The sequence below is a fragment of the Podarcis gaigeae genome, assembly GCF_964106915.1.
Source record: "Podarcis gaigeae genome assembly, chromosome: 1".
NCBI classification, from domain to species: Eukaryota; Metazoa; Chordata; class Lepidosauria; order Squamata; family Lacertidae; genus Podarcis; species Podarcis gaigeae.
This window is the reverse complement of record NC_139678.1, coordinates 119,358,565-119,378,528: the sequence shown is the minus strand read 5'-3', so window position 1 is coordinate 119,378,528 and position 19,964 is coordinate 119,358,565. Positions and strand designations below refer to the sequence as shown.

Here is a 19,964-nt window from a genome sequence, read left to right as displayed (position 1 = left end):
TACCCTACCTGCCTGTCCTATTACTCTCAGCTATGCCCCTTGCAGAGGTAAAATGTGAGTCAGGGAAGCAAAAGGGAAAGGAAGGGGGTCAAATTTGCAAGCCATTTTTGAGGATCAACCCTGACTTCTTAGGGCCGAACTAGACCTTATGGAACCATTCTCGTATGTTTAAACTTGAAATTGCGCCAGCGAGTAAGAGTAAATAATGAAGGTCTGGTTTTAAAAGCGGGGAGATGCTTGAGGAAGATGTGTAGATCTCTCGCACACATGGCTTATCTCCCTGAAGCTTCTCTCTCCAAGTGCTTTTATCCTCAGTCAAACCCTGATAGTGGAAGTGACTTTGGCTGTGGAAAAAAACATTTTGAGAGATAGGATGCAGGGAGTAAGCCACAGGAGGCAAAGTGGTTCTATATATTTCTAATCCATGCTCTCCCTTTGCTTTAAAAATTGGACCCACCAGCAGGGTTGGGAAATACCTGGTTTTCAACATATATCACCAGTGATATATCACCAGTTCAACATCGTGATATACCGATATACAGTGGTACCTCAGAAGTCAAACGGAATCTGTTCTGTAAGCCCATTCAACTTCCAAAACATTCAGAAACCAAGGCGCAGCTTCTGATTGGTTGCAGGAAGCTCCTGCAGCCAATCAGAAGCCACAGAGGACGTTTGGGTTCTAAAGAACGTTTGCAAACCAGAACACTCACTTCCAGGTTTGCGGTGCTTGGGAGTCAAAACGTTCGACTCACAAGGTGTTCGGGATCCAAGGTATGACCGTATCAAGATGTCTGAAATAAGAATGGAGCTATGTAGAAACACTGGCTGGCTTCACGGTTTCCCCCACATTGTGATTTCTGCATAGCACACACACACACACACACACACACCATGATTCATGATATATTGCCAGGTCAAATATAATGAAACCAACATCATGCTATGGACTAGAGCATAGTGCTTATAATCAGAAGGTTACAAGTTTGATCCATGGGACAGCTGTATATTCCTGCATTGCAGAGTTCTGAAATCCAGCCCTAACACACATCATGATTCACAATATATTGCCAGGTCAAAAATTATGAGACCTGTATCATGATATGGACTTCAAGCCGGTTTGGGGCAATATATCGCCCAGACCTACCCACCAGCCATTTCTTCCTATATAATTGAGGCAATCTCCTACTGAAATACTATGAAACAGCTGCAGTGACCTCTAGCTTGGCCTTCTGCCAAACCAGAGCAGAGGTAGCTAATACCGTGCCGCTCATATGCTGCTGGACAACTCATACCATCCCTGAGCATTGGCCACATTGGCTGGATCTGGTGCCGTCTACAATGGATTGCCTCTATGCCAAAAGGACGAGAGTTGGAGTCCAAAAACATCTGGAGGGTATGTCATTGACTAACCCTGAGCTAGAGAGTGGTGGATGTTGAAAACACATGCACAGATATACAGATATAATAACTTGCTAACTGTTGAACATCTGATAGCTTCTTCGGATTTCGCAAGAGTCATCTTTTAATGTTGTGCCTCCAGAGTCTGTATATTTTCCAAGTCTCTTCTGTTTTGTTGATTTTATCTCTGCGAGACACTAACATCTCCAGAGGAATCTTTATTATTTCCTTTCTTCCTAATGTAGATACAAGCCACTAGTGGAAAGCAATATCAATAAGCTGCATTATTTAAAGCTACGGTTTTATTTAAACTACCTCCTGAAACATTCCACTAGAGTGGATCTCACTCAGCCCTTGAAATGGCGATGCTTTAAAGAAAATTATATGGTGCTTAGAAATGTAAAGGCCCAAAAACACAGAAGGAAGCCCCAGGGGGGGGGTGTCCCACAAGGCTTGATAGGAAAACCTTAGAACAGGAGGGGAGGGAGAAAGGAATATTTCATTAAATGTGCTCCTTTTCAACATGCTCAATGGAATTGTTTTGTGATACAGGGACGTTCAGCTATCAGCCTGATTCATTAATGGTCAAGACCAAATTCTCCTCTCTCCACCCCCACCTCCATTTGCAAGTGATGGAAACGAAGGTGCAATTAAATGGTTGAAGGAGTGATTACCATGTGTTGTGACTTCTTTTCACCCACTTTCCCCCAAAATACCTTCCTGACATTGGATGCAGCGACAGCTAAACTCTAGAGCATGGTTAGGCAACCTAAGGCCCAGGTGCTGGATCCGGCCCAATCGCCTTCTAATAATAATAATAATAATAATAATAATAATAATAATAATAATAATAATTTATTATTTGTACCCCGCCCATCTGGCTGGGTTTCCCCAGCCACTCTGGGCGGCTTCCATAAAAACCAAAAATACACTAAAATTCTAAATCCGGCACATGGACAGTCCAGGAATCAGTGTGTTTTTACATGAGTAGGATGTGCCCTTTTATTTAAAATGCATCTCTGTTCTCAATTTCTGGGTCACTCAAAAGTCAAGATGAAAGCTCAAGCAACTTTCACAAGAGTGTCAACAGACTCTTTATAAGTCTAAATAGCATTACCTCCCTTCGTTTTTATCACAACCACTTTTTTTCTTGCTTTTTGCCTTTCATAAAGGTAATATTTAAGTTTCCCTTAGGGTGCAACACCAAGTGTGCTTGTAACCACTGGATGACTAAAAACTAAAAAGATGTATAATTCTGCATAAATATGCACACTATTTTGTGTTATTACCTATAAGATATTTCATGTTACTGGAGATGGAGGTTGTTATTCAGTCATGCATTTTTCTCCCACCCAGCTTCTATGGAAGTTTCAAGGTTATTAGATAATTTTATATCCTCAACCATGTTTCACGTTGACATTGTGGTGTGGGTAGAAGCCAGCATTTTTTAACTTGCAATGCTGTTTAACCTGCACAGGTTGTAGAATTATGGACAGTAGCAGTTTAGATTTCAAGCAAAGTGTCACTATTTTTTGCCTTACTTCCCCACTGATGGTGTACTATGTGCAAGGCGCATGCAAAATGTGGCACCTTCCCTGCCATCTGAAATGACAGAGTCCATTATTTCACCACCTAACTTTGCATGATGTATAGATTGGCTCTCAGGGTTTCTTCCCCATTATTTAGGCAGCTCAAAGGTCATTCTAACACACTGCAAAGCTGATGAATTTGATCAATAAGCACAGGCAGCATATTGTGGTATTTAAGATTTTTTTTAAAAAAGGGGGTGTGACCCCAATGTTTATCTGAAATTGAGCACTACTTCAGCACTGCTTCAGAATCTTTAAAGTGTTAGGTAATTATCCTTGACATTATCACACACTTCAGCTTCTGTGGAAAACATTCCACTCATTGTCACATAATTAACAGGACACTATGAGAATCGATGGCATTTTGGAGGAGCAAATCATCAATGGCAAACAATTTTTTAAAAAACCCAGCAAGACAATATCTACAAAAATACAATGCCAACGTACTAGAGACCATGCAAAAAGAACAAATGAGCAGCTGGGTAATATATGTCCTTCCTTGTCCCGTGGGACCTGCCCACCACCCACAACGGGGCAAACATGCCACCCAAACCACTCACATCCTGAAAACACAATGTTGTCCACTCTATAGATTCAGAATCAATATGATTCTTGACATTGGGACTGAAGGTCATGGTAACCTGGGCTGTCTGCAGTTTAGATACTTTGCCATCCTAAAATCTCTGCCTGTTGCAAGCAATTAAAAGTTGTGCACCTATTTTAACCCACGGCTCAGTACTGTAAGTGTAGTTTTGGTTCTCACATCACAATGATGCCCTTTCACCACTCCCACACTATTTTGAAGGCACAATAAGTCTGGTAGTTGCTCTTTCTATCCAGTTTCTAGATTTGTGTTGTTTTTCAGGTATATTCTCTGACTTCAATTTGCTGGAGAAAGTCTGACTATGTGAACAAAACCTTTCTGAAAGTCAAAGGTAAATTAAAACAAATTCTAAACCTGCTGTTTTTAAACCAACCTTTTAGAATTCTAGGGACCTCCTGATATTTGCACAACAGGGTATCATTGCAAAGTGCATTGTCTGAAGCCAGCAGAAGTTGAATAAGTAAACTAACAACAGTCTATCTGAAATAAATTGAGGAACACCTGATCTGGAAATACAAATAAAATGTGCTTCTAGGATGAATGACAGATAAAAAACAAAGCTGTGTCCCTCTGAACCTTCACATCATGCACAGCAATATTGTGATTTATTAGCAGGGTTGGCACACTGCAATCACATACCGCAACCATACAGCAGAAGCAGCTAGTGCTGCCAATTAACTACAATTACTGTATGGCACAGAGAGATAAGAGCATTAGTATCAAAATGAGCTTTTAAGAAGTGCTTCGTCTACTCTTTGTACAACAGGTACCACTGGATGCATTGCAGAATTAAAATATTAATGCCGAAGTTTGTAACTTTTTTCTTCATGAGCTTCCTTGTGCTTCAAGTTATAAGCAGAAGACGACAACAATGGGCGCCATCTCCTAAACCATGCAGGTGTAAAACAGATTATTGAATCATAGAACTGTAGAGTTGGAAGGGACCCTTACCATCATCTAGTCCAACCACCTACAATACAGGAATATGCAGTTGTCCCATACAGGGACCAAACCTGCGGCCTTGGTGTTACCAGCGCCACACTCTAAGTTGGAGCCTCCTAACAGAGGGTCCATGTTGCATGTGGCCCTGGGACTCTCCCCAACCGGCTTGGAAGCGGGTGGTGCCATGATCATGCCACTGGCCTTTAGCCAATCAGTAACTTGACAGGGGCTGGGGGGTACTGAATCGGAGACCTCCTCTTGCTTCATGCTGCCAAACACCCGTCTACACACTCATTAGTTAGGTCATGTCTGGCCTTGCTTTGGACTTCAGTTGGTTGCCTGTTTTGGAATGGGGGCCGGGTAGGAATTTTTCCCAATGTGCCAGATTGGCAGTGGCCACTTGGTTTTTGCCTACCTCTTAGCAATCGCAGGTGGCGCTGTGGGTTAAAGCCTCAAGCACCTAGGACTTGCCGATCGAAAGGTCGGCGGTTCGAATCCCGGCGGCGGGGTGCGCTCCCGCTGCTCGGTCCCAGCGCCTGCCAACCTAGCAGTTCGAAAGCACCTCCGGGTGCAAGTAGATAAATAGGGACCGCTTACCAGCGGGAAGGTAAATGGCGTTTCCGTGTGCGGCTCTGGCTCGCCAGTGCAGCGATGTCACGCTGGCCACGTGACCCGGAAGTGTCTCCGGACAGCGCTGGCCCCTGGCCTCTTGAGTGAGATGGGCGCACAACCCCAGAGTCTGTCAAGACTGGCCCGTACGGGCAGGGGTACCTTTACCTTTACCTTTAGCAATCGTCACAACTTTGTAAGGTTTGGCGGTTAGGCATTGGTTTTAGGGGGATGCGGGGAGGGGAGGTGCGGCCATCACCTGCCCCTCCATTTGATAGGGTATTCCGTTAAAGGAATCCGGGGTCTGGATCTTGTCCAAAGCCCGGGGAGGGGCTAGGGCCATGCCAGAATGCCGGGAACCCCAGGGGTGCATTGATGGAGCTCCCTCTGCTGGTAGTTTACCCTTGTAGGCTCCCTGCTGGGTGAGTAGGAGCCAGTATAGTCATTAGATACCAATGCCTAAGCCAATACCAGTCACACTTGTGTATTCAATAAAGTTGTGGCCTAAATTTGCCCATTAACCTTTAAACTAAAATTCTGTCTCCACTGTGTCTTATTTCCATGGGGTGGTTTTCAACCTACTAAGCTATCCGGGAAGCACTGCTGTTGGCTTGACCTCCTTCACTGCCTCTGCTCCTTTAACTATTATATAGACATTATGAGTCCTTTTCAATTAACTTAATTGACAGTTCATTTTAATCATCTAAGACTTTGGCAGATTTTTTTTAAACAACAACAACAAGCTGTTGTTGCTTAGATGTTACAGAAAATATACTTTCCACCAAATCTGCCCAAAACAACCATCAAGGGTTGCTTTTAATTTGAAAACTAGTATTTTATATTCAGAACAAGCCACCGTTCCCAGTCACATCACAAAAATGCTTATTCATTTCTGAATATAGTGTTCTTTTACCAGGTTGGGTGTGCCAGAGAGGCCAAGGTGTGTGAAAAAAACACACAAAAATAATAAAACTCAGATTCATCGAGCAGAAGGGAAGTAAACATTTCATTTATGCTAGAGGATACTATGGTTCATTATTGGTGCTTTGGAACTTATTGACCTCCTGCTGTCTTCTGCAGTGCCTCATAGGTGAATTTTATTCCTGGCATGTTATGGATGCATTATATTCCAGCTAAGGTAAAGTCCAGAACTACCTTATACCACTGATACCTTAGCTATTGTAGGCGCTCTCTTCTGTTCTTTATCTAACTTCAAAATATCCTTTCAAATGAGAAGAACACTGTTCTTAATGCAAGCACAACATATATGGCAATGCAATGTTTGCTGTTTGATTTGTGATCCATTTTCTAAAAATCTGCATTTTCTTTCCCAAGACTGCAGCTGTGCTTCTCCATGAATTTTAGATAATGGGCGATATCCAGCTGTGACAACCCACTTGAACAACAGCCATTCTGCTAGCAGGCACTCTTGTTCTTAGTGTGGCACAATGCCCGCATCTAATGGGTGCCTTGTACCTGAAATATATACTATGCAACTTCTTGATCAGGAATAGCAAATGTGGATTATGCAGGCTTCAACTACCATCATCTGTAACCATTGACCATGCTGTCTGAGATGGACAGAGTTGTACTCCAGACGTGAAGGGTACCATGTTGACTACCTCTGCCCTAGCACAACTGCTCCTATAATTATTATTATACTAGGTGTTTGTTTGTCATGTGTATTACTGCAGTGATACCTCAGTTTAAGAACAGCCCTGTTTATGAACTATTTGGGTTAAGAACTCCACAAAACCGGAAGTAGTGTCTCAGTTTGCGTACTTTACCTCGGTCTAAGAACAGAATCCGAAAGGTGGAAGGGCACCGGCGGCGGGAAGGCTCATTAGGGAAAGCGTGCCTCGGTTTAAGAACAGTTTTGGTTTAAGAACAGACTTCAGGAATGGATTAAGTTCATAAACCAAGGTACCACTGTACTTGAATAAAGTCAACTTCCAATGGTATGTTTGATCTCACTGTACAACTCCTAGATTTCTTCCATGTATTGTTGCAGCCACTTTCAACTCCATCAGCATTCATATGAAGTTACAAAACAGTCCAGTCGCACTAATAACTGAAAGTCATAAATATATTGCTGGGGGTGGGGAATAGTTATCTAAAATCCACTCTAGTTCCCCTTCGGCAAGACAGTTGGAGAAATGATGGGAGTCACATCAGTAGTAGCCTTAAATAAGAGTGCATAAGACTGGAGTGGCTGGGTTTATTTTTATACATTTAGCTTTAGTAGTTAACAACTAACTATGAAATGTAGAAAGGGGTCTGTGCTCCATGCAATTCACAAGACCTATGAAGATGACCATGAGAAGTAATCACTCTTCATGCACCTTCAGCACAACCTTCAAAATCCTACAAATGTTTCTGTTGTTAAGGGAAATTTCTTTAAGGAAACCTGAGAGCTACTAAATCCCACGTATCCCATTGATTAACAAATGCATTTATAAGCAACACACACACACACACAAAAGTCACTACTTTTCATTATTCCCTACTTTGATGCACTACTTTGTTGGGGCTAAATACATACAAGGAACTGTTAATCCTGAAGAATAACAAGGTAAATGTAACTTTATTAAGTGTAAAACAAATGCTTTATTTGCTCATTACAAATGAACTTTAAAGGTGTTTTGCCTGATCAAAATGTACATCCCTACAAAAAATGAGGCACTTTGACAAATAACAAGAAAACATTCAGTCATGTAGCATCTTTTGTATCAAATTGTATCATTTTGTTTATATCAAACTGTATCAAATTGATTATATCAAATTGCATCAATTTGATTGTATCAAATTGTACCAAACAGTAATTGTAAACACAATATTCAAACAAAATAGAATAGAATTGAGTTATAATCAATGTGCATACAGTGGTACCTCGGGTTAAGAACTTAATCCGTTTTGGAGGTCTGTTCTTAACCTGAAACTGTTCTTAACCTGAGCTACCACTTTAGCTAATGGGTCCTCCCGCTGCCGCTGCACTGCCGCCACAAAGTTCCCATCCTGAAACAAAGTTCTTAACCCGAGGTACTATTTCTGGGTTAGCAGAGTCTGTAACCTGAAGCGTCTGTAACCTGAAGCATCTGTAACCCAAAGCGTCTGTAACCTGAGGTACCACTGTACTTTAGCAGACAGCAGTTTGTCAGGACCACGAGCCAGCCCTCAAGTTATGAAGGGTACAAACTGTGCACCTGTGACCAGTCAATGAAGGCAAACAGAGAGATCCCGGTCACTCTGGAAAATGCAGGGGTGATAGAGGAAAAAGTCACCCCACAGTGGACTAAATGAAACAACACCTGATAGCCACAACCCAATGAAACGATTGGGCCGTGCTGCTTCCCAATGGCAATATGATGCACAGCGCTATATTCATGCACCTACCACCTCTACTTTCTTCTTCAAAATAGAGCATTATATCATAGCCCTCAAGACAGGGAATAACCCTCTCCCCCCAAATCTCTTGTCTGGCTGATAACAAAAGGTTTTTCTTCAATGGCCTCAGTGCCTGGCTGCTGCTAGCTAGAGCATACCCCCCCCCCCACGTGCTTGGATGAGGGCTACAAATAGATTAGGTAGGTGGGATGTCACCAACAAAAGAAATACATCTTAAACAAAATCTACTGACTGCTTCTTTAATACAGTAGTACCTCGGGTTACATACGCTTCAGGTTACATATGCTTCAGGTTACAGACTCCGCTAACCCAGAAATAATACCTTGGGTTAAGAACTTTGCTTCAGGGTGAGAACAGAAATTGCGCTGCAGTGGTGCGGCAGCAGCGGGAGGCCCCATTAGCTAAAGTGGTGCTTCAGGTTAAGAACACTTTCAGGTTAATAACGGACCTCTGGAACAAATTAAGTACGTAATCAGAGGTACCACTGTACCTGGTACTATCTGGGTGCCTGTCTACTGTCTCAGGGCCCCAGTTTTAGTCTGTGGAAGACTCTGATTCAAACAATGCAACAGGAACCTCGATTCAAGGGAGAGCTCTCAGCACCCCCTTCTACACTGCCTTGGCTTGAGGGTGTGGTAATCCTATTGTCTTCAACGGCTAAGGATGAGCCTACTGAAGCATCTGTTGCTCCACCACCACAGATGAGCATGAAATTGCAGAATATGCCGCAGGCCCTTTAAAGATGGCTTACTGCTCAAGTCTCCAAAGGCTGATACATCTTCCCTATCTGGCCAGCAGGGTCCACAGGGAGCTGCCCTAGGTCCTGATCTGCTTTGATGTGTACTGGAAGAGGCCCAGGAATTACTACCACTTTTGCTGCAGGCCCCAAGCCCCAGCAGAGCAGGGTGCCTACCCACTGTCTCTCTGTTCAGCTTGCAAACATGTAAATAAAACGGGTGTTATTAAAAAAGGTTGATACCATCACCAAGCTTTGCCTTTCACAGAGAAGTTGCAAAAGCATCAGATAGATAATTGTTAAACCACTTCTAATTATTAAAAGCCTCTGAAACATATGTATGTTAAATACCAGTTTTCTCCATAGTGCAAACTAAAGACACATCAGATACTCCTACGATTTGCTAACTTCTTGGTTATTTCAGTATAGTGCACTCACTGGAACGACTGCTAGAAACAGAGTTCCGTACTCAAAGGAAGTTTCCTCCAGTTATGAGATACGTGTGGCACAAGCAACAGTGGCTGCTTGTCTCATTTGTGAACTTCTCAGAGGCAATGAGCAACCTTTGTTGGGAACAGTAGGGTGAGACAGCAAGGCAATATTGCTCTCTTTAAGGGCATCACATTGAGACAAAAGTTTCAAATTTCTATTAGAGCAACAGAAGGGGGGGAACGATAAAAGACAAAGAGATCGTTATGAATATAGATGTTTTCCCATCTTTCTCCAGTTTTAACATTTAGGCAGAGGAAAGCTTAATGAATGTCAAAACTTTCAAGACTGCAATTAACCTTCTTTGTTCTGACCGACTTTCATCCCTAGCATGAAAATGAGTTTTGCATTGACTTTTGTATGTTCATTTATCACTAGATCAAGCTGGAGTGACATTAGGAAATATATGCTATTGACCAAGTTGAAGAAATGTCACAGAAGCTTAATTCTTCAATGTTTTAACTTTGCCCCTCTTCTACAACTCTGGAACCCAGAGCTCAAGGTTTGTTTAAGGTTGCTATATCTTCGAAAGTGAAAATCAGGACAGAGGTGTGGGATTTTGCAGGGGGGGGCGGACCAGAGTTGTTGCTTTTTTAGTAAAAGCTACAAGAATTATTGAGTTTGGGAACTTTTTAAAAAAGGCATTTTTGGCACGATTTAACCCCCCCTTGCCGATTTTCCACGACATTTGCCTGATTTCCGGGACCCCATTTCCAGGGGCAAATTCCAGGGCATGTCCTAGAAAATCAGGACATATGGCAGCCCTAGGTTTGTTACTGCAGCACTTCTCAAATGAGAAACTAATGTGGATGCCCCATCCCCCACAAGTCCTGTGTCTTATGGACTTAAGTCACATGTTGTGCTTTTGTCTGTATATGCACAGAAGGTTGACTGCAAAACTATCCCTGTGTTCATTAGTCCCAGCAGTGGTGTCAGTTTTATTCTCAAGACACTGAGCACATTGGCTGAGCCAGCAGAAGATGGTCACTGTGGGACAACAAAAAGCAAATATCCTTTTCTCGAATTCTCAAACCACTCATCATAGCCTTTCGTATCTTCAGAATTCAAGAAACCTTTTTTCCTTCACATTTCGCTTTCAAATGTGCTCATTTGTTGTTCTTTTTGACAGTAGCTTTTAGGCTACAATCATAAACACACTTACTAGAAAGATTTGCTGAATTTAGAGGTTAGTATTCATCAGTAAGCTTGCCTAGGATTGCTACTGTATGTGCAACATTAAAAAATGCAGATTGAGGAGGTGCGCACACACAGACACACCCCACATCTTCCCCTGTAAGACAATAAAGGGTTTTAAAAATGCATTCTAGTCAACAGAGCATAATGCCCGTTCTTCCCACACGACTGTACCATCGAAAAGGGGACCGGCAAACGGCAAGCTACACATGTCAATACTGCAACCCTGCATGCGAAGTTTTGCCGAACTTAAAGGGGCAAGTGGCTACAGATCCGCAGCCTGAATCATATCAAATCACCCTCGATCGTCAGAAACATGCAGGAGGCAAACAGTTTGCACCAAAAACAGCGAATGCTTCCTGTACTTGGAAGCATCTTCCTGCCTTCGGGTCTCTTTCCAAAAGCATTGCGTGCTACACCAGTTTCCTTTTCTAACCCCTCCAAAGCCTCGTTCCCAAGCAGATCCCTCCCCGGCGGGGGGTGGGGAGAATCCACCTGATTGGCACTTGCTGACACTCACTCTATCCCTGGATCGCAGCCTGCGGCACAAGTATTATTTTTTTTTAATAAACAAAAAACCACAACTGCAGCCTTAGATAATTACTACCTACCCCGCAGACCTCTCTTATAAACAAACGGGCAGGGAAAGCCGCCGCGCGTTTCGCAAGCGGCCGGGCAGAGAGGCGCAGCTCCACCCGAGCAAAGCGCGATCCACAAAGCGCTTAAGCAGAGTACCCCAAAAACAGTCGGTGGCGGGACCGAGCTCAGCCTCCAAGCACACGATCACCCCGTTTACCCCCGAAGACGGTGGGGGGGGGGTTTCACACAGAAGTCCCACTTCGAAGCAAAGCCGAGGATCGCAACCTTTACACAGGAGCGGAGATCTCGCTGCAAAAAACAAACAAACCCCAACCAACCCGCTGCAGAACCGGGGAGCAACTCGAATACAATATCGGGGCTGGAGGGGGGGGCAGGTAAGCCCCGCCCCGCACAACCGATCACGTGACTCGGTGCACGATTCTGATGGCAATGCCCATCAACTTGGGATGGGGGGTGGGGTTCAAGTATTTTCTATGGGGGGGGCCCTAGGAGTTGGAGAGCGGAGCCAAAGCGCAACGGGAACTTTTAGGTTTCCCCCGGCCCAAGAAGGCGTCGCCTTCCCTAACCCCCCCCCCGCCCCCGCGCACGGTCTGTTTCCTCACGACAGAAAAAATGCTGCAAAAGCCAGCGGGGGGGGGGGGGGAGGGCAGGGAAGGTGGCGGCTGGAGAAGTTCCACAGCCCAGCGGGACTCCGCTGAGAGCCGAGGGAAGGGGCGCTTTCTCTCGGCTCCCTCCAACTCGCCCTTTCCAAAAGTTTCGGGGGAGACGGGGAGGGGGCTGGCGGTGTGAGGGAAGGGGGGGGGGAACCGCCGCCGCCGCCGCTGCCTGGTCTTCCCGCCAAGCGCCTTCTCCTCCTCAGCCAGCGTCGCCGAGAGGCCGCCGCGCGGCGTTCCACAGGCTTCCCTCTCCGCCAAAGGGCAGCCAGCCGCGGCCGGGCAGCTGCTCTCGTCTCCAAGCAAAAGCAAAGTCGAAGAAGAACCCACCCCCTCCGAAGCTCGTCGTCGTCGTCGTCCTCTCGCGGATAAAAAGGGATCCCAGCGCGTCCTCTCAAGTTCGCCTCTCCATCCGCACAAAGTCCGCAGAGTTCCGGCGAGTTCTTCTCCTCCCTTCAGGAGCCGCGGCGCGCCCCGCCGCCGCTCCTGGCTGGCTCTCTTTCTTTCTCTGGAGGGAGCGCGGCGGAGGCTCGACGCCACGAAACTTCGCCCGTGAGAGAGAGATGGAGAGGGGAGAGGGGAGCGCAGCCGGCGAAGTGGAGGAGGCGCACGCGCGGCAGGGGAAAGCGCCTCAGCGAGTCGCCTCAGCGGCAGGCGGCCAGCACTCCTTGGCTTCAAGCGCGGAGCCTCCGCGGCGGAGGAGAAAGTTTCGTGACGTCACGCGGGCCGGGGGCCGGCGCGCTTCCCCGCCTCGCCTCGCTCCCCTCTCTCCCGCTCCGCAGCGCTTCGGCCGGCGTGGCGCAAGCTCGCCGCCGGGCTCCCCTCGGCCTGAGGCGGGAGGGCGGCGGAGGGGAGCGGCCGGCCGCGCCGGCGGCCTCTGGGCTTTGCGCGTTCGCCTTCTTTTTCTCCCGCCGCCGCCTCCTCTTCTTAGATCTTGGCGGGAAACTCTTGAAAGGCGAAGGCGAACTTTACTACCGGAGCTTTCCCCAGTAACTTTTTATTTTATTTCATTTTTTTAAAAAAAAGCACCTCCTGTTTCTATTTTTTCCCCTCAAATTTTTTTATTGGTTTTCACAATATTATAAACCAACACATAAGACAAATAAACATAAATCATAGCCTTATTGAAAATGACACTTATTAACATTGTTAAGTGACTTCCTCGCTTCCCCTCGGTTGAATATCATTGCATGTCCTTTTGACAGTTTTCCAAATCACAGTTCTTCTAAGATTTAACTTAAACGTTAACATTCTTAGATCTTCACATTAAGAAATTAAACATATTAATTCGTCACTTAGCATAAATAAAATCCTAAGCCAATTAAGTATCTGCAAGCTGTTTTCAATTAATTTAGCTTAACATATTTAACTAAGTAATCATTAAATTTAATCCACTCTTCCCCATACTCCTCCTCCTTCTGGTCGTGGACTCTTCTGGTTAGGTCGGCTATATCCGAAAAATCCTGTAAAAAAGCACCTCCTGTTTCTAAGTCGATAAGCAGGCCTCTTCTTTTTTCATTTTTTTTAATTGATTTTTCAAAAAAAAAATTAAACAAATAGACAAACAACATAAATCTCCATCGTATTTAAACATTGTAACATTGTTAACATTTAAACATAGTAATATTGTTAACTGACTCATATCCCCCTGGTTGAATTTCAGTGTATATCCTTTTAAAGGTTTCCCAAAACCAATATTCTTATAAAATTAACTAAATCACTTAACATCTTTCTTTCCTTCCAATTCAGCATTAAACATATTAATTCATCACATTACATATTAAAATCCTAAGCCTATCTAGTATTTGCAAGCTTTTCCAATTAACTTAACATATTTGACTAAATAGTCTTTAAATTTCGTCCATTCTTCCTGATAGTCCTCCTTCTGGTCGAGGATTCTTCCAGTCAGATAAGCAAGCCTCTTCAAGGATCAGGCAGATGAGGAAGGGCTGCAGCTTTTCATAAAGTAAAAGCCAAGACAATTGTGTCTGCATACTTGCAAATAACTGATCGGGTGAATAGAATAAAGTAAAGGTCAGAAAGCAGAGGTTTCTGAAAGGCATTAACCCCCAATGCAAATCTTTGGTTATGCCAACACAGTAGTGGACCAAAGTGAAGTTTTACCACCATCCTCCTGCATATTTGTCTGTTTTTTTTCAAAAAATGTGTGTTTTTTTGATTGACTTGTTTAAGATCCAGGACAAAGCGCCGCCTTCCGGACATTCCTCCTCCCCCGGACGCTGCCTTTGCAATCCTGCCAGTGTCCAGATAAACCCGGACATGCTGCAGGTCTGACACTGGACGCGATTTGGATAAAGGAATAGGATTTTGAGGCACCGCTGATCTCGAGGCGTGTTTGAACTTGCCCATTGGAATCCAAGTTTGATTGGACTTGGATGGCATGCTTAAAGGTTTCCTACTTTCTGATTTTTCACATTCTCCACCGTTAACAGAGAAATCTGAGGGCCGCCTTGGACAAAAAACAAGGACACCAGCCAGGAATACCAAAGCAAAACAGCAGCCAGTAGGCTTGGTCTTTATTGAAGACTGTAGCGACAGGATTTCCACCTGCCACACGGTGGAACAAGATGGAAGCCTGGAAAAAAAAGAGAACCCAAACTTTTATTAGCTGCTAATCCCCATGTTACACCCCCACAAACTACATCACTAATACAACATGATTACATCATGAAAGGGAAGGTCTGGTGGCCATAATCTGAGCATCCTGGACCCTGCCCCATGGTTCCCCTTGCCCTCCACCAAACACCCATCAAGTGTTACAAAAGAGATATTTACATTTCCCTGTTTCCCAGCCAAGTTAATCACACTCTTTTGTCTGGGTTTGTTATTTCTGGAATGGCTACCTGTCTGGCACTCAGGTATCAGCATGCCAGGGATTATCACTCAGGCAGAGGGGCTGCTGAGTAGCTGAGCTCACATGTCTATATGAATTTCTGAAGTTTCCTCAATGAGCCAGTACATAGATACATTTATCAGTGAATTGTTACATTTGGTATTCTGCAGCAGAGGCCCTCTGAATAGATAGGAAGAAACTGTGATGAAGTGTTTTGTGGGGACAAGTCACAAAAGTCACAAAAGTGATTGTGCTGATTTGGGTAGTGGGCTGCATGTGCATGATATCTGCTGGATATCACCTACCTATACAATAAATTCCTGCAACACCACCATCCATGGATCCTCAGAGGCAGAACAGGACTCAATTCTTACCTTTGAGGAGCGTCTCTTTACAACCAGCTTTTTATCTCATAGAATTGTAGAGTTGGAAGGGACCCTGAGGATCATCCAGTCCAACCCTCTGCAATGCAGGGATATACAGCCATCCCAAACGGGGATCAAACATACAACCTTGGCGTTTATCAGCACCATGCTCTAACCAACTGAGCTATCCCTGTTTCACAAGATAGCCCACCATCCCCACCTCAAGGAGCTCAAGGTGAGATGCATCCTTATTTAACTCCCACAACAACCCTGCGAGGGCCATAGTTTTCCCATGCCTGCTCCAAGAGTTCAATAGGGCTCCCAAATTAACATTCGTGCAGCAGCGTCCTCCATCATGTTTGTTCTGAAGTCTGTCTTTCTAAGAAGTAAAGAAACACGTGTCTCATTACAACTGTGTTGGAGGAAGGTGCACACCTCCAGAGCTATAGCTAGATGATCTTGCACCCCTGGCAGAACCATCCAGATTGCACCCCCTAGCCATGGTCAAATTAGCTCTACTTTCTGCCTCACCTCCAACCCCCCACCCCTTCCACCCATTCAATTCACCCTCTATTTAAAACCATTTCTTATGAGGCAATAATCAATATTTATATTTATGGACATATTTTTAGCTGATTTTGCACACACACATCCCATCGCCTGTGCCCCTGGTGGGGGCCCACCTCGCTGCCCCCTAGCTATGGCCCTGCACACCTCAACCCATGAACAGGAGTGTTTAAACAGATACCCCAAATCAGACTATAGATAGCCTGACCTTGGGTTTGATGGATGGGAATGTGCAAAAGTGTGGTCAGATAAAAGTGTCAAGCTAAAGGAACCTTATTGTGGGCACTGATGCGACTGTGCACAAATATTCCTTAGGATATATCATGGTGGATTCGAGATGAAACATGCGCACTTAAGCAGAAACAACCCCAATTGACATGGTAGCCGTATTTCCTTTCTAAAATGAAAAAAGGATGCCAAGGTAAATGGGAGGTTTTGTTCTCTATAGGACTGAAAATGTTGATCAATTCATCATAATGATGAATTGATTCATTAATTCATCCATCTCAGCTCTGCCTTACTCACTCTTTCTCTTAGTTAAACGTTAAGTTGAATAATGCTGGTTAATGTATGGAATATATGACTCTAGAGTCTCAGACTGGAAGATAATTATTAATCATGTATAAAGCACTTTTGTTTTCATGCTCATCATCAGCAACCTTGTGGAGGAAGGTCAGTGCCGTCTCCTCCATTTATAGTTTCCTGAGGATACAATCCTACTTCTTCCTCCTCCCCAGTCACATTACTGAATCTTTTTGCCTCTCTAGCAGACTCTGTGGGTGGAGAGGAATGCTGCCTGGCCCCACCAGTGGTAACCAACACAAAGCCCTGAAACGGTCCCACTGCTGTGTCAGCGCTGGAGCTGCTGCAGCAAAAAAATGGATGAGAAAAGCACAACAGCACCTTTCACTTTGGCTGGCAGCTGAGAGCTAACAGTGCTTTAGATAGGACACTGACTTCAATGCTCCATGGGTCTCCACCCCTATCGTTCAGCCCGGACACTGAGGTCCAGCTCTGAGGGCCTTCTGGCTGTTTCCTCACTTCTAGAACTGAGGTTACAGGGAACCGGGCAGAGGGCCTTCTCGGTAGTGGCACCCACCCTGTGGAATGCCCTCCCATCAGATATCAAAGAAATAAAAAAACTATTTGACTTTTAGAAGACATCAGAAGGCCTGTTTATGGAAGTTTTTAATGCTTGATGTTTTATCGTGTTTTTAAATATTTTGTTGGACCGCCCAGAGTGGCTGGGGAAACCCAGCCAGATGGGTGGGGTATAAATAATAAATTGTTATTATTATTACTATGCTTCCACAGTCCCAGTTAGGATTGCTGTGTAAGGTGGAGAAATGTTAATATACATGCACTAGGGCCACCCGATGAGTTCCGGGAAGAAATGTGCAGTGAGGTTGGATATGAAGGCACAGATTTCTTAAGGCTGGTTAAAAACCTGCAAGAGAATCCTGGGAGACACAGTGGAAGGCAACCATTTAAGGGCATCTGTTTCATTGGTTTATGTGGGGCTTTTCCCCCCCCCCAGCAGGAACTCTCTGGAACTTAGTTTGGGCACCACTCAGGTGGGCACCATTGCCATTCTGAGAGAACAAGGGAGGCATTCATTGGTGAGTCCCAACACATCGTTTTCTATTTTATTTATTTATTTACCAGTCAATCAAATTTATATACTGTCCTATGCCCGTAGATCTCAGGGCAGTTCACAAGATAAAACCACAATGTGAAACCACAAAATAAAAACATAAGCAACCCAATAACCCCCTCCCAACACATTTTAAAAGGGCACTGGATGTTAATCAGTCAAAGGCCCCGTTAAAGAGGAACACTTTTGTGCTAGGTGAAGCTCCCCGGGGAGAGCATTCCACAAACAGGGTGCCAGTGCAGAAAAGGCACTGCTCTTTCTAGGAAAATAGCACTGGGTGTATGCATGCAAATTTTCTCTGTCATGATTATAACACACTATTTGGTAACTTCCATCGCTTCTCTGTTCCCCATCGCTAAGTACTGGATCCCACTGGGCAGCCAGATTCAACAAACATTGTTGAAAACCGTTTCTGTATACTTGCAAATAACTGACCAGGTGAATAGAATAAAGTAAAGGTCAGAAAGCAGAGGTTACCCCCCAATGCAATTCTTTGGTTATGCCAACACAATAGTGTAGTGTAGTGGTTAAGAGCAGTAGACTCGTAATCTGGTGAACCGGGTTTGATTCCCTGCTCCTCCACATGCAGCTGCTGGGTGACCTTGGGCCAGTCACACTTCTCTGAAGTCTCTCAGCCCCACTCACCTCACAGAGTGTTTGTTGTGGGCAAGGAAGGGAAAGGAGAATGTTAGCCGCTTTGAGACTCCTTTGGGTAGTGATAAAGTGGGATATCAAATCCAAATCCAAAGTGAAGTTTTACCAAGAGCATCATGGAAATCTTAGGCCTCTGGCACCAGCAAGCAACAAATATATCAGATTTGTAAGCCTTTGGAACCATTTCAGTAGTAGCAGCCAACTAGAGAAAGGAGCGCTGATTTTGCCTGCAATCGTGCACATTCTGGGGGAATTACAAAAGAGCAGTTGGTCTTTGGTTAGGGAGCAGCTAGCAGCCAGATTAAAAAGAGAGAGGCTATTTTGATCTTTCTGTTACATGAAATGTATATTTTGGACGTTTGGAGTCTGGTATCTGCCCATGCAAGGTCAAGATTTCCAACATCTTTATCAACGACTTGGATGATGGACCCAAGGGCATCCTGATCAAATTTGCAGATGACACCAAACTGGGAGGGGTGGCTAACACCCCAGAGGACAGAATCACACTTCAAAACGACCTTGACAGATTAGAGAACTGGGCCAAAACAAACAAGATGAATTTTAACAGGGAGAAATGTAAAGTATTGTACTTGGGCACAAATACAAGATGGGTGACACCTGGCTTGAGAACAGTACATGTGAAAAGGATCTAGGAGTCTTGGTTGACCACAAACTTGACATGAGCCAACAGTGTGACGCGGCAGCTAAAAAAGCCAATGCAATTCTGGGCTGCATCAATAGGAGTATAGCATCTAGATCAAGGGAAGTAATAGTGCCACTGTATTCTGCTCTGGTCAGACCTCACCTGGAGTATTGTGTCCAGTTCTGGGCACCACAGTTCAAGAAGGACACTGACAAACTGGAATGTGTCCAGAGGAGGGCAACCAAAATGGTCAAAGGCCTAGAAACGATGCCTTATGAGGAACGGCTAAGGGAGCTGGGCATGTTTAGCCTGGAGAAGAGGAGGTTAAGGGGTGATATGATAGCCATGTTCAAATATATAAAAGGATGTCACATAGAGGAGGGAGAAAGGTTGTTTTCTGCTGCTCCAGAGAAGCGGACACGGAGCAATGGATCCAAACTACAAGAAAGAAGATTCCACCTAAACATTAGGAAGAACTTCCTGACAGTAAGAGCTGTTCGACAGTGGAATTTGCTGCCAAGGAGTGTAGTGGAGTCTCCTTCTTTGGAGGTCTTTAAGCAGAGGCTTGACAACCATATGTCAGGAGTGCTCTGATGGTGTTTCCTGCTTGGCAGGGGGTTGGACTCGATGGCCCTTGTGGTCTCTTCCAACTCTTCTATGATTCTATGATTCAAAGCGTCAGAAAGGGAAGTATTGTTGAAAGTTTTAAGGGGAACTGATGGCTTCTTCCTGGCCACTGCTTGAAACCAGAGAGCTTCTGATAGAGCAACGTTAAAAGGAAATTACTAGGTTAGGAAGTGGATTCCTCTTCAAGAAAGGCTGGCCACTGATTTCTTGAGAGCCAATAGGCTCTCAACTACTGTCATCAGTATGCTAATAACACTTAGCTTCATCTCTTATTTCCATCAGATCTGAGGAAGGATTTTTTAAAAAAGAAAACAACCAATTCCTGGTGACAGTGGAGCTAGATGATGGAGATGGGATCAAACTGGAATTTGATTCAGATAA

General features: G+C 44.6%; 1 protein-coding gene across 6 annotated transcripts in view; it reads right to left on the bottom strand.

The window, feature by feature from the left end:
* Positions 1-12,933, bottom strand: part of GULP1 (GULP PTB domain containing engulfment adaptor 1) — a 165,560-nt gene extending 152,627 nt beyond the window's left edge. For 5 of the 6 annotated variants that reach the window (XM_083712853.1, XM_083712851.1, XM_083712855.1 and 2 more), the window contains exon 1: positions 12,550-12,933. The gene's annotated coding sequence lies outside the window, so the exon portion shown is untranslated. The remainder of the gene's footprint in view (positions 1-12,549) is intronic. The other variant, XM_083712854.1, reaches the window with a different exon arrangement.
* Positions 12,934-19,964: the final 7,031 nt, after the last annotated feature.